The following is a 10,114-nucleotide window of genomic DNA, read 5'->3' as shown; positions in this document are numbered from 1 at the left end:
CATTATGTTGACTATATTTCATTATAAATTGTCTAAACCAATAGAATGTATATTGCCAAGCGTGAACCCTAAGGTAAACTATGGGTTTATCTATGGGACTCTGGGTGATAAAGATGTGTCATTGTAGAGTCACCAATTATAACAAATATACCACTCTGATGGGGGGGTATTCAGAATAGGGTGGTCAGTGGGCATATGGGGAAACTCTGTATTTTTCCCTCAATTTTACTGTGAATATAAAACTGTTCTAAAAAGTCTATTTGAAAAAAAATCTATGGAAAAGACCTATTGTAGTTAATATATTTTATGTTTAGAGTGAAGGGTCATTGAAAGTCATACATGGTCACCTTATGTGGGTCTAAAAAATGTAAGATCAAGCAATGGAATGAAACCAACTGATCTCTTTATCTACCGCCCGCAGGTATCTGTTCTTTCCATTTTAAAAAGATTAAACGATTACGCAAATCCCATCATATTGAGAAACTCCTGTTTGCACCTATCATAACTTCATCTCTGCTTAAGAATGTAGTTCAAAACGTTAAGAAAATTATCTAGTCTTTGGAAATTCTACAGAAGAGCCATGGAATAAAATTCAGTCCTCCACATTTTCCAGAAAACAAAGACCCTCACTGGGGGTTATTAGGATGCAGTTACATCGTCCCATGAATCATGCTCTATATAGCAACCATGCTGGCTAACTGTGACAAAGTTTCCTCCAAAATTATTACCATAAGACCATTTATATTGGCCTTCTGTGGAATTTAGAGAGTGTGGGTTTCTAACTACCCTCTCTTACTCAGAGTACTTGAAATTGTCCTGTCAGCTAAGGATTTCTATTGTACCTCTGAAACATATATCTATATATAAATTTGTTATTTTAAAAAGTATTACCTATGTCCCCTTTTCCCCTGTTGTCCTCTCCCAGCCTGCACCTGCCCCCCATCCCTGGCTTTCACCCCCACACATTGTCTGTGTCCATTGGTTATGCTTACCATATATGCATACAAGTTCTTTGGTTGATCTCTTCCTCTCCTCCTCAACTGCCCCCTCGCCCTCTGCCTAATCTCCCTGCCTTCCCTCTGAGGTTGGATGGTCTGTTCAATGTTTCTGTGACTCTGGGTCTATATTTGTTTATCAGTATATGTTGTTCATTATATTCCACAAATGAGTGAGATCATGTGATACTGATCCTACTCTGGCTGGCTTATTTCATTTAGCATAATGCTCTCCAGGTCCATCCGTGCTGTTGCAAATGGTAAGAGTTCTTTCTATTGTACAACAGCATACTATTCCATTGTGTAGGTGTACCATGGTTTTCTAACCCACCCATCTGCTGATGGGCACTTAGGCTATTTCCAAATCTTAGCTATTGTAAATTGTGCTGCTATGAACATAGTGGTACATATATTCTTTCTGATTGGTCTTTCATGTTTCTTGGGATATATTCCTAAGAGTGGAGTTACTGGCGTTTCCACAAACAAATTAAAAATTGAACTCCCATTTGACCCAGTAAAACCTCTGAAATATTTTCATTTGAATCCCAAGTATACTGGTGAGCAGTATTTGCATAGCAGTATTTCCATAGCATTAGCTACAGTTTGTGACTTGCTTTTCTACACAACTCTACACATTATTCAAAACTTATCACATCGTATAATTAAAGCTGATAAGTCTATCAAAACAGCTAAACAGAAAGCATGTTACCAGTGTAAAAAATGTAGAGAAAGATGAAAATAAAGAGAAAGGGCAATAAAAGAATAAGAGAAAATGGAAAGAATAGACCACAGATATCAGAGAGTTTTGGGGTTTGTACCTGATTCTGGGATTTCTGTATTTTTCAAGTTGATAAAATTAAACACACACACACACACACACACACACACACGCACACACGCACGCACAGGAATACAGGATAAAAACCAGGCTGCAGCCAGGCCCAACTGTGACCTGCTGGCTGACATCTATGCCACCTCTCTCTGCTAGGGCCTCTGCAGCATGGCCACCACCAGGAGGTTCAGATGCTCCTGCAAGTGGAGCAGGGGGAGGGGACACTATTCCAGGTGCTCAGACACATCACCAAGCGCTCCTCCTGGATCCACTCTGAGCCCTGGAGAGTCTGAAGGCACTTCACCTGGAGGGGTGGCTAGTGGAAGTGAAGTTTGGCCACGGAGGCGGAGAGAATATTCCACAAGTTGTGTGTGTTGCAGAACCTGCTTCCTGTCAGTCAGGGGGGCCCTGAAGGTGAGGCTGAGATCTTGATATTTGGGCGGCCTTCTTACCAAAAGGATGTGTCCAAGATGATCCTGACCTTGGCTTACTAACACAGCCCACTCAGGGTGCAAAGCTGAGAGAACTATGGTTCTGTTGTCACTGACCTGATTGCTACAGCAGTTTTAAAGTTGCTGGCTGATTTTCCACATGCAGGGAGCCACCCCGTATCTCTGAGCATTTGCTTACACCCGGTGTCTGGTGAATTCATGCATTTGAGAGCTATTTAGTATAAATTTAAAATTACAGTGTCTCTCTCACATCAATATTTTTCTGTCTCTGTCTCTCTCTCTCCCCATCTCTCCCCCTTCCACTCTCTAAGAAAAAAAAGAGAAGACACTAAAAATCTTCATGTTTAAGTATTTTCTTTCCTCTGAAGTATTATGATTAATTTTAATTATTAGGGATTATAATCCATATTTTTCTTTGAGAAGCCTTTTATTTTTTCTTTCGAACCTCTGACTCCTTATGAAAAAGATTCAAGAAACAGAAATACTACAGCAAAGTGTAAGAACTATGTGATAGTTCTTAAAAACTTCAGCAATATGTATATTTTCCAGAAGGTTAAAACAATTGACAATGCTTAGTGATTAGCCTGTAGCAATTGGTACAACCACGTTTAAAATAGTTTCTAATTTGATATGCACATAGTATAATATTATTTGCATTTGTATTTTTGAATTATTAATAAATTTGAATATTTTTATATCTGTTTCTATACAGGTGGTACCCTCTATTGTCCATTGCCAGTATTCCCAATTTTGATATTTTGGATTTTCTTATCAATTTTCAAAACAATATTTTTATAATGTTTATATTACCCCCATTTTCAAATCTGCTGACAAAGGTTTCCCAAGCTTTTTTGAGGAGAAGTAGGGGATTGCAATGAGGACAATATGAGCTCACCCCCGCTCCCCGCCATCCTCTGGCAACAGTGAGGCCAATGGGCTGTCCCTCAGGGACTTCAGAAGAGGTTTCCCACTCTTTTATCTTTGTATTTGATCATTAGTTTTCATATAATTAACCACTGCTTTGTTCTCAAGTCTGGTTGTATTGTCATTTCCCTGTGGCTTCTAAACTTGAAATTTCACTTCCAAAATTTTTAATTTTAGTACAGAGTTCTTCCACACCTGTTGCTTATTTGCATACAATGTGAAGTAAGACTTTTAATTCACTTTTTAAAAATAATATACTTTGATTGATTTCAGAGAGAGGAAAGGAAAGGGAGAGAGAGATTGAAACATCAATGATAAGAGAGGATCATTGATTGGCTGCCTCCTACATGCCCACTACTGAGGATCGGATCAAGCCTGCACCCTGGGCAAGTGCCCTGACCAGGAATGGAAACGTGACTTCCTGGTTCATAGGTCCATGCTCAACACTGAGATATGCTGGCTGGGCAAAGCAGACCTGTTTTTAATGATTCCTCATGCTTTTACTAGTAGCTGGGCATTCACACATGTTTGCCTGGCTTCTTTTTTAAAGAGGAGGGAAAGCAAAATAGGAAGTTGGCTGGTCACAAATAGCACTTTCATAATAGAGTTTTGCTGCACTTCAGGGGATAGAATGGAATGGTGAAAAGTCAGCACTCTTTTGCCATGTGCTTTGAGACTGATCAGGCCTCATTCCCCCTTCTTTGAAGTACTAACATTAAGTTTTTTAGAGTTTATTTTTAAGCCTTGTAAAATTATAGGTGAATTCTGTCAAGTGTGGCCCATCGTAGGTGACAAGCTGTTTTTGCTATTGTTGTTATTTTTGTTGCTCAGAACCACTTTGTCTTTTTAAAGTTAAATATAGCTAATTAATGCACAGTCATTCCGAAGACTGGTCTTTGGAGGTAGGTGAACTTGGAAGTTGAGACGTGGCTTACTGAAACCATAAAATTAGAATTATGTGAACCAGAATTATGTGATAGTTTACTAACAGATAGTAAACTATTTTTTACCAACAGGCATGTCATCTATGCACTAAGCAGCCACAATAAGTATGCAGAAGAGTCATTCCCAGGGATTTATGATGCTCTGTTTGATATCGAAAGCAAAATGGACCCTTCCAAGGCCTGGGGAGAGGTGAAGAGACAGATTTCTGTGGCTGCCTTCACAGTGCAGGCTGCAGCAGGGACTCTGAGAGCAGTAGCCTGAGGCGCTGCTGTGGAGAACACAAGTTGAATTTTTATCTGTTGCTCAGAAAGAATCCTCATGGCTGTATTGACAAACTAAAAACGAAAGTTGTGTGTATCTTGGTATTTATTTCCTTCTCCCTATGGATCAAAACAGAGAGATAGCCGATTTTTATTCTCTAGTTACAATAGGTTATCCTGGAATCGAAGGATGTGTTAAAATGAAGGCGAACAGCCTAATATGTCAAGACTTATGTGGCATTATCAGGGAATCAAGTCTAATTCAGCACTTCCAAACCTACTCCTGGCATTGCGCACAAAGATAGCATCAGTTTGGCTCTTGCCTGTATGTCTGAAGGGTTAGAGCTTTGGCCTGAGCAATGAAGGGTCTCACTCAAGGGCTCATACCTGGGTTACAGGTTCTATCCAGGCCCTGGCCCAGGTGTGTGTGGGAGGCAACCAATTGATGTACCCTTCTCAGATCTCTCTCTCTCTCTCTCTCTCTCACTCTCTCTTCCCTTCTTCTCCCTCACTACCTTCCACTCTCTATAAAAGTCAATGGAAAAATATCCTCGGGTAAGAATGGAAGGAAGGAAGGAAGGAAGGAAGGAAGGAAGGAAGGAAGGAAAGAAAGAAAGAAAGAAAGAAAGAAAGAAAGAAAGAAAGAAAGAAAGAAAGAAAGAAAGAAAGAAAGAAAGAAAGAAAGAAGAAAGAAGACATTTTTGTGTAAGAGCACATGGGAAAATTCATAGGGCTGAACTAAGTCAGAGGCCTCAAGCCCTGCCTGGCCCCCAAGGCTGAGAGGATACTGTCTTATCACATGAATTAGACAACATGTGTATGAAAAATAATAAAGAAAATAACATTTGTAACCCATCTGAACTGAATAACCATACGAACAAGAGGAACATTACCATTATCCTTGGTCCTCACCATGTACTGTTGCCTGGTGTGCCTTTCTCTCCTGGCAGAGATACCTACTTTCTTGAATTTTGTTGCTGTTTCCCATTATTTATAATTTTACCACACATGGCTAGATCGCGTACGTGTTTTTGGCTTCGTGTATTTTTTGAGCTTTTTATAATAAATAAAATTATACCATGTGCATTATTCTAGGACTTGAGTTTTTTCACTAACCTTGGGAGGCTGACCCTGCATTATTGTGGCTGTAGTTCACTAGATCTCACTGACACAGAGCATACACTTGCGTGAATATTACATTTATGAGCCAAGGCCCAGGCAAGATACAGAAACATCAATAGGGAAAGTGACTCTAAAGAATGATTGGTCATAACCACACTGCAGCAATGAGGTACTGTCTAGTAAAAGGGAAAGAGTACTCCAAGAGAAGAGAATAGCGGATACAAGGAATGGTCACTATCGTAGGTCTGAGATGGAGCAGCCAATGAAGAGTCTTGCCCCACCGTGATCCTCCCGAATATTAGAGAAGTAGCTGTGGAGCTGCACTAGCAGAACTTGCTGTAAATCGACCCCAGAACTCTCCAGAAACCTGACTCTAGACCACTGTGGGAGCTGGTGACAGGGAATTGTCTTCCAGAGACACTTGACAACAAAACCAGCCAAGGAAAGCTTATAAAGACAAATATAGATAGAATTTCAACTCTGGTTACTAGGGCCAATCACTCTGATTTCTCATTTCAATTGAGGCATTGTCCACTACATTTACTTGAGTAAGACCGATCTTTCTGGGTTTTCCATAAATGGTTTGGGCTATTTGTGAAGAAATCAATTTGAAAAGCCAAATACGGAATTTTCAAATAATTTAAACTCAATTTATGTTTATTCCAAAATATATACTTATTTTTTAGCAAATTACTATTTATATTTTAATAGGTAACTTAGATTTAATTTCTATTCAATCCAAAATATATTCAAATGGCATAATTATTTCCAGATGTAATAACCATTGAATGTGGACCATAAAATCAGAAGAAAATGGGAGTGTAGATGAATAAGTCTAGATTACCTACTAAATCTGAAAATTGGAAAAATCACAAAGTGAATGCAAACAAGTAAAAATTTTAGAGCATACAGGAAATATATTTTTTAAAAATATAACAAAGTGTAACCATAACTAACATAAAGACACTTTAAATCAATAAGTTCAATATTAATAATTCAATTCCAAGTCTGTCCCATAAGGGTGAGTGTGTGTGTGTCTGTCTGTCTATGTGTCTGTGTGTATGTGATTGTGTGTCTGTGTGTGTAATGTTTAACTTAGGAGAAAAAACATAAAAGGAAGAAGGACATAAAGCCAAGCCACAAAGAGTATAGAATGAAAATGTATACTGTTAAGACCTCTACCCTTTAAATTCAGTCACAACCATGAGATAGAATTAAAGTGATTACCAGGCAAAGCAAATAAATAAATAAATAAATAAATAAATAAATAAATATAGGACAAAACAATGATGGAAGTATATGTTGGAAATAGTTTTAATTGAGTAAAATTAAGGATGTATCCAAACAAAATTTTGAGTTGTAATGAAACAATGTGAGCACCATTTGCAACATCTCTAGATGCTCAAATTAGAGAAAAATGTGGGGTACTAAATGGATATATTATAAAAGAAGAAAAGGCTATCTCCAAGAGTTAAAGAAAAGCAATTTTGCCTGGCCAGCATCCCTCAGTGGTTGAGTGTTGACCTATGAACCATGAAGTCACAGTTGGATTCCTGGTCAGGGCACATGCCTTGGTTGTAGGCTGCAACCCCATGTGGGACTTGCAGGAGGCAGCCTATCAATAATTCTCTACATTGTTTCTCTATCTCTCTTATTCTCCCTTCCTCTCTGAAATCAATAAAAAAAGAAAGAAAGAAAAGCAAATTTGTGTCAAATAAATTAGGAATAAAATAATAATAATAATAATAATCAGAAAATACTGAAATTGAAAAAATACAATAAATGAAATCATCAAAAATTGGCTCTTTGTATAGATCAATTAAATTGATAAACATCAGGATGGGGCTGGGCAAAGGGGCGGGCTCTGTGCCTCTGGCCCAGTGCCTCTGCCAGCTCCAGGGCTCAACCCTGCTATCAGGGATTGCAGGGAAGCCTGGTGTCCCTCTGGATTAGCGGGCTGTGGGCAAGGATGCAGACATAGGAAAAGAAATGGCATCTGCCCAAGGGTCTGCCAGCGAAGGGGCAGAGATGCTTTCCTTCTAAGTGGCTGCCAAGACCAAGACTGCTGAAGGCTGCAGCCCCCTGGGAGCGCCTGGATCTTTGGGCCTCAGCAGCCAGCCACCCAGGGTCTGCTAGCCTTCCCCTTGCTTCCAGCCAGCATTGGGCCACTGCCAAGGCGCGGGGAAGGCGGGGCCTGGTGCGGAGGAGGGCGGGGCCTGGTGCGGAGGAGGGCGGGGCCTGGTGCGGAGGAGGGCGGGGCGGGAATGCTCCCAAGAGACTGGTGGCTGCTAGACAAAACCTGGAATGGCTGGAAGGTGCTCCACTGGTACCAGCCCTTTTGGGCAGAGCACGGATTTGACAGCTCCTCTGCTTGAGAATATCCTCTGACCCCACAAGACCCAGGCGAACTCTTCACTGTCCAGCAAAGCCTTGCACTGCAAGGTTTCAACTTTCCAACTTTGGTTTTTGAGTCTGATCAGAAAAGACTGCCCCTTCTTGTAGGATAGGGTGAGCTCTAGCTTGCAGTTCCCTTGAAAGCTGTCTATAGAAAAGATATTCTGGTTCCACATGTCACCAGGACTTATGTTTTCATGAAGATTCGATTTCTCTGACCCTATTCTTACATTTCTCCTTTAAAAAAATATAAAGTGTTTTTGGGCACATGCTGAAAGGTAACTGAAGACTGCAAAGAAAAATCTCCAAATGTCATGGCTGAAGGAGAGAATGAAGTGAGATGGGATGGGCTGTGCAGTAGAGATTCAACTACTAGAGAGACGGCACTGGAGAACATTAGGCAGGTCATTGTGAGAAAAACTGAGTATCTTCGTTCGGTGAAAGAGACACCTTACCGTCCATCAGACGGGCTTTCAGATGCTGGTTCTTTGGATGGGTTGAAGAAGCTTCTTGCTCATCTGCTTATGCTTTCTAAGAGGTGTCCCTGTAAAGATGTAAGAGAGAAAAGCGAGTTTATTTTGAAGAGCGTCCAGGAACTTGGAATTAGAATTCCTGGACCACTGGGACACGCACCAAGCAGATTTATCCCAGAAAAGGAGATTTATCCCAGAAAAGAAGACACACAAATGCATGCTTTATTTGCAGATTGTTTTGTTGCTTTGGGTCGATTGGATAACATTACATTAGTGATGGTTTTTCACCCATAGTATTTGGAAAGTTCCTTAAAAACTCAACACTATCTACGGCAAATGGCCGGGCCATTACCCCTGCATGACCCGCACTACATTGGAATAACGGCTGCAGCAAGACATCAGTGCTCCTACTTAGTGAACCTCCATGTAAATGATTTCCTTCATGTTGGTGGGGACTCCAAGTGGCTTAATGCCTTAGAGAATGCTCCTCAAAAACTACAAAAGTCAGGAGAACTGAACAAATTGTTAGCCCATAGACCTTGGCTTATTACTAAAGAACACATTGAGCGACCTTTAAAAGCTGGAAAGCACAGCTGGTCCCTGCAGAACTGGTACATGCAGTAGTTCTACTCACACTGTCATTCTCTTGCCTCGTTCACATTTGGCTGTGGAATCAGTCCAGAAATTCACTGTGATGGTGGCCACACATTCAGACCTCCTTCTGTTAATAACTACTGCAGCTGTGACATTACAAATGCAATCACAGTGTGGAAGAGAATCAGGTCAACTCAGCAGGAAATGTTGTGATAAGTGATTCCTTCTTTGAGGTCTAAGCCCACATGGAAAAGATGAGGCAATTCCAGGAATGTCCAGATGAAGAAGAGGCAAGTCAGGAAGAGATGGCCTTGCGTTTTGAAATAGCAAAAAGAGAGAGCATGTTTGTCTTCTCTTCAGATGATGATGAAGTTACACTAGCAAGAGATATATCTCATCACTTTGAGGACACTAGTTATGGCTATAAGGATTTCTCTAGACATGGGATGCATGTTCCAACATTTCGAGTCCAGGACTATTGCTGGGAAGACCATGGTTATTCTTTGGTAAATCGCCTTTATCCAGATGTGGGACAGTTGATTGATAAAAAATTTAACATTGCTTACAATCTTACTTATAATACAATGGCAATGCACAAAGATGTTGATACCTCAATGCTCAGACAGGCTAGTTAGAACTATATTCACTGCATGGTTGGAATAAGATATGATGACTATGGCTATGGTGAAATTAACAAGCTTTTGGTCATAGCTTTAAAGTTTATATCAAAACTATTGTTTGCACTCCTGAAAAGGTTACCAAAGGAATGTATGATAGCGTCTGGAGGCAGTTCAAGCACTGCGAGAAGGTCCAGGTTAATCTGCTTCTTACAGAAACTAGGAGGCAAGCCGAACTCCTTTATGCTCTGAGAGCCAGTACGGGCTATATGACCTGATGCCTTTCCTTCATTAAAGATGATGGAATAATCAGCAGATATAGTCTACAAGAGAAAGTTTCTAAGCCCCAGGACCAATGGTAGATAAAAGAATTCAGAAATCCATTGTGCCATGATTCCTTTAGATTCTGCTATTTTACTGTGGAAATACCATTGTTAGCACGAGCAGAGAATGCTTGGCAGCTTCAAGTTTAGAGCTGTGAAGAAGGGTTGTCGTTCACAGTATTT

The 10,114-nt window shown here is 40.3% G+C and overlaps 1 pseudogene; it reads left to right on the top strand.

Annotated features, from left to right (window-relative positions):
- Positions 1-8,238: 8,238 nt before the first annotated feature.
- On the top strand, positions 8,239-9,886 carry LOC129151228 (sestrin-1-like; annotated as a pseudogene).
- The last annotated feature ends 228 nt before the right edge of the window (positions 9,887-10,114 follow it).

The sequence above is a fragment of the Eptesicus fuscus genome, chromosome 13 (genome assembly GCF_027574615.1).
Source record: "Eptesicus fuscus isolate TK198812 chromosome 13, DD_ASM_mEF_20220401, whole genome shotgun sequence".
Classification (NCBI taxonomy): domain Eukaryota; kingdom Metazoa; phylum Chordata; class Mammalia; order Chiroptera; family Vespertilionidae; genus Eptesicus; species Eptesicus fuscus.
This window is presented reverse-complemented; position numbering and strand designations above follow the sequence as displayed.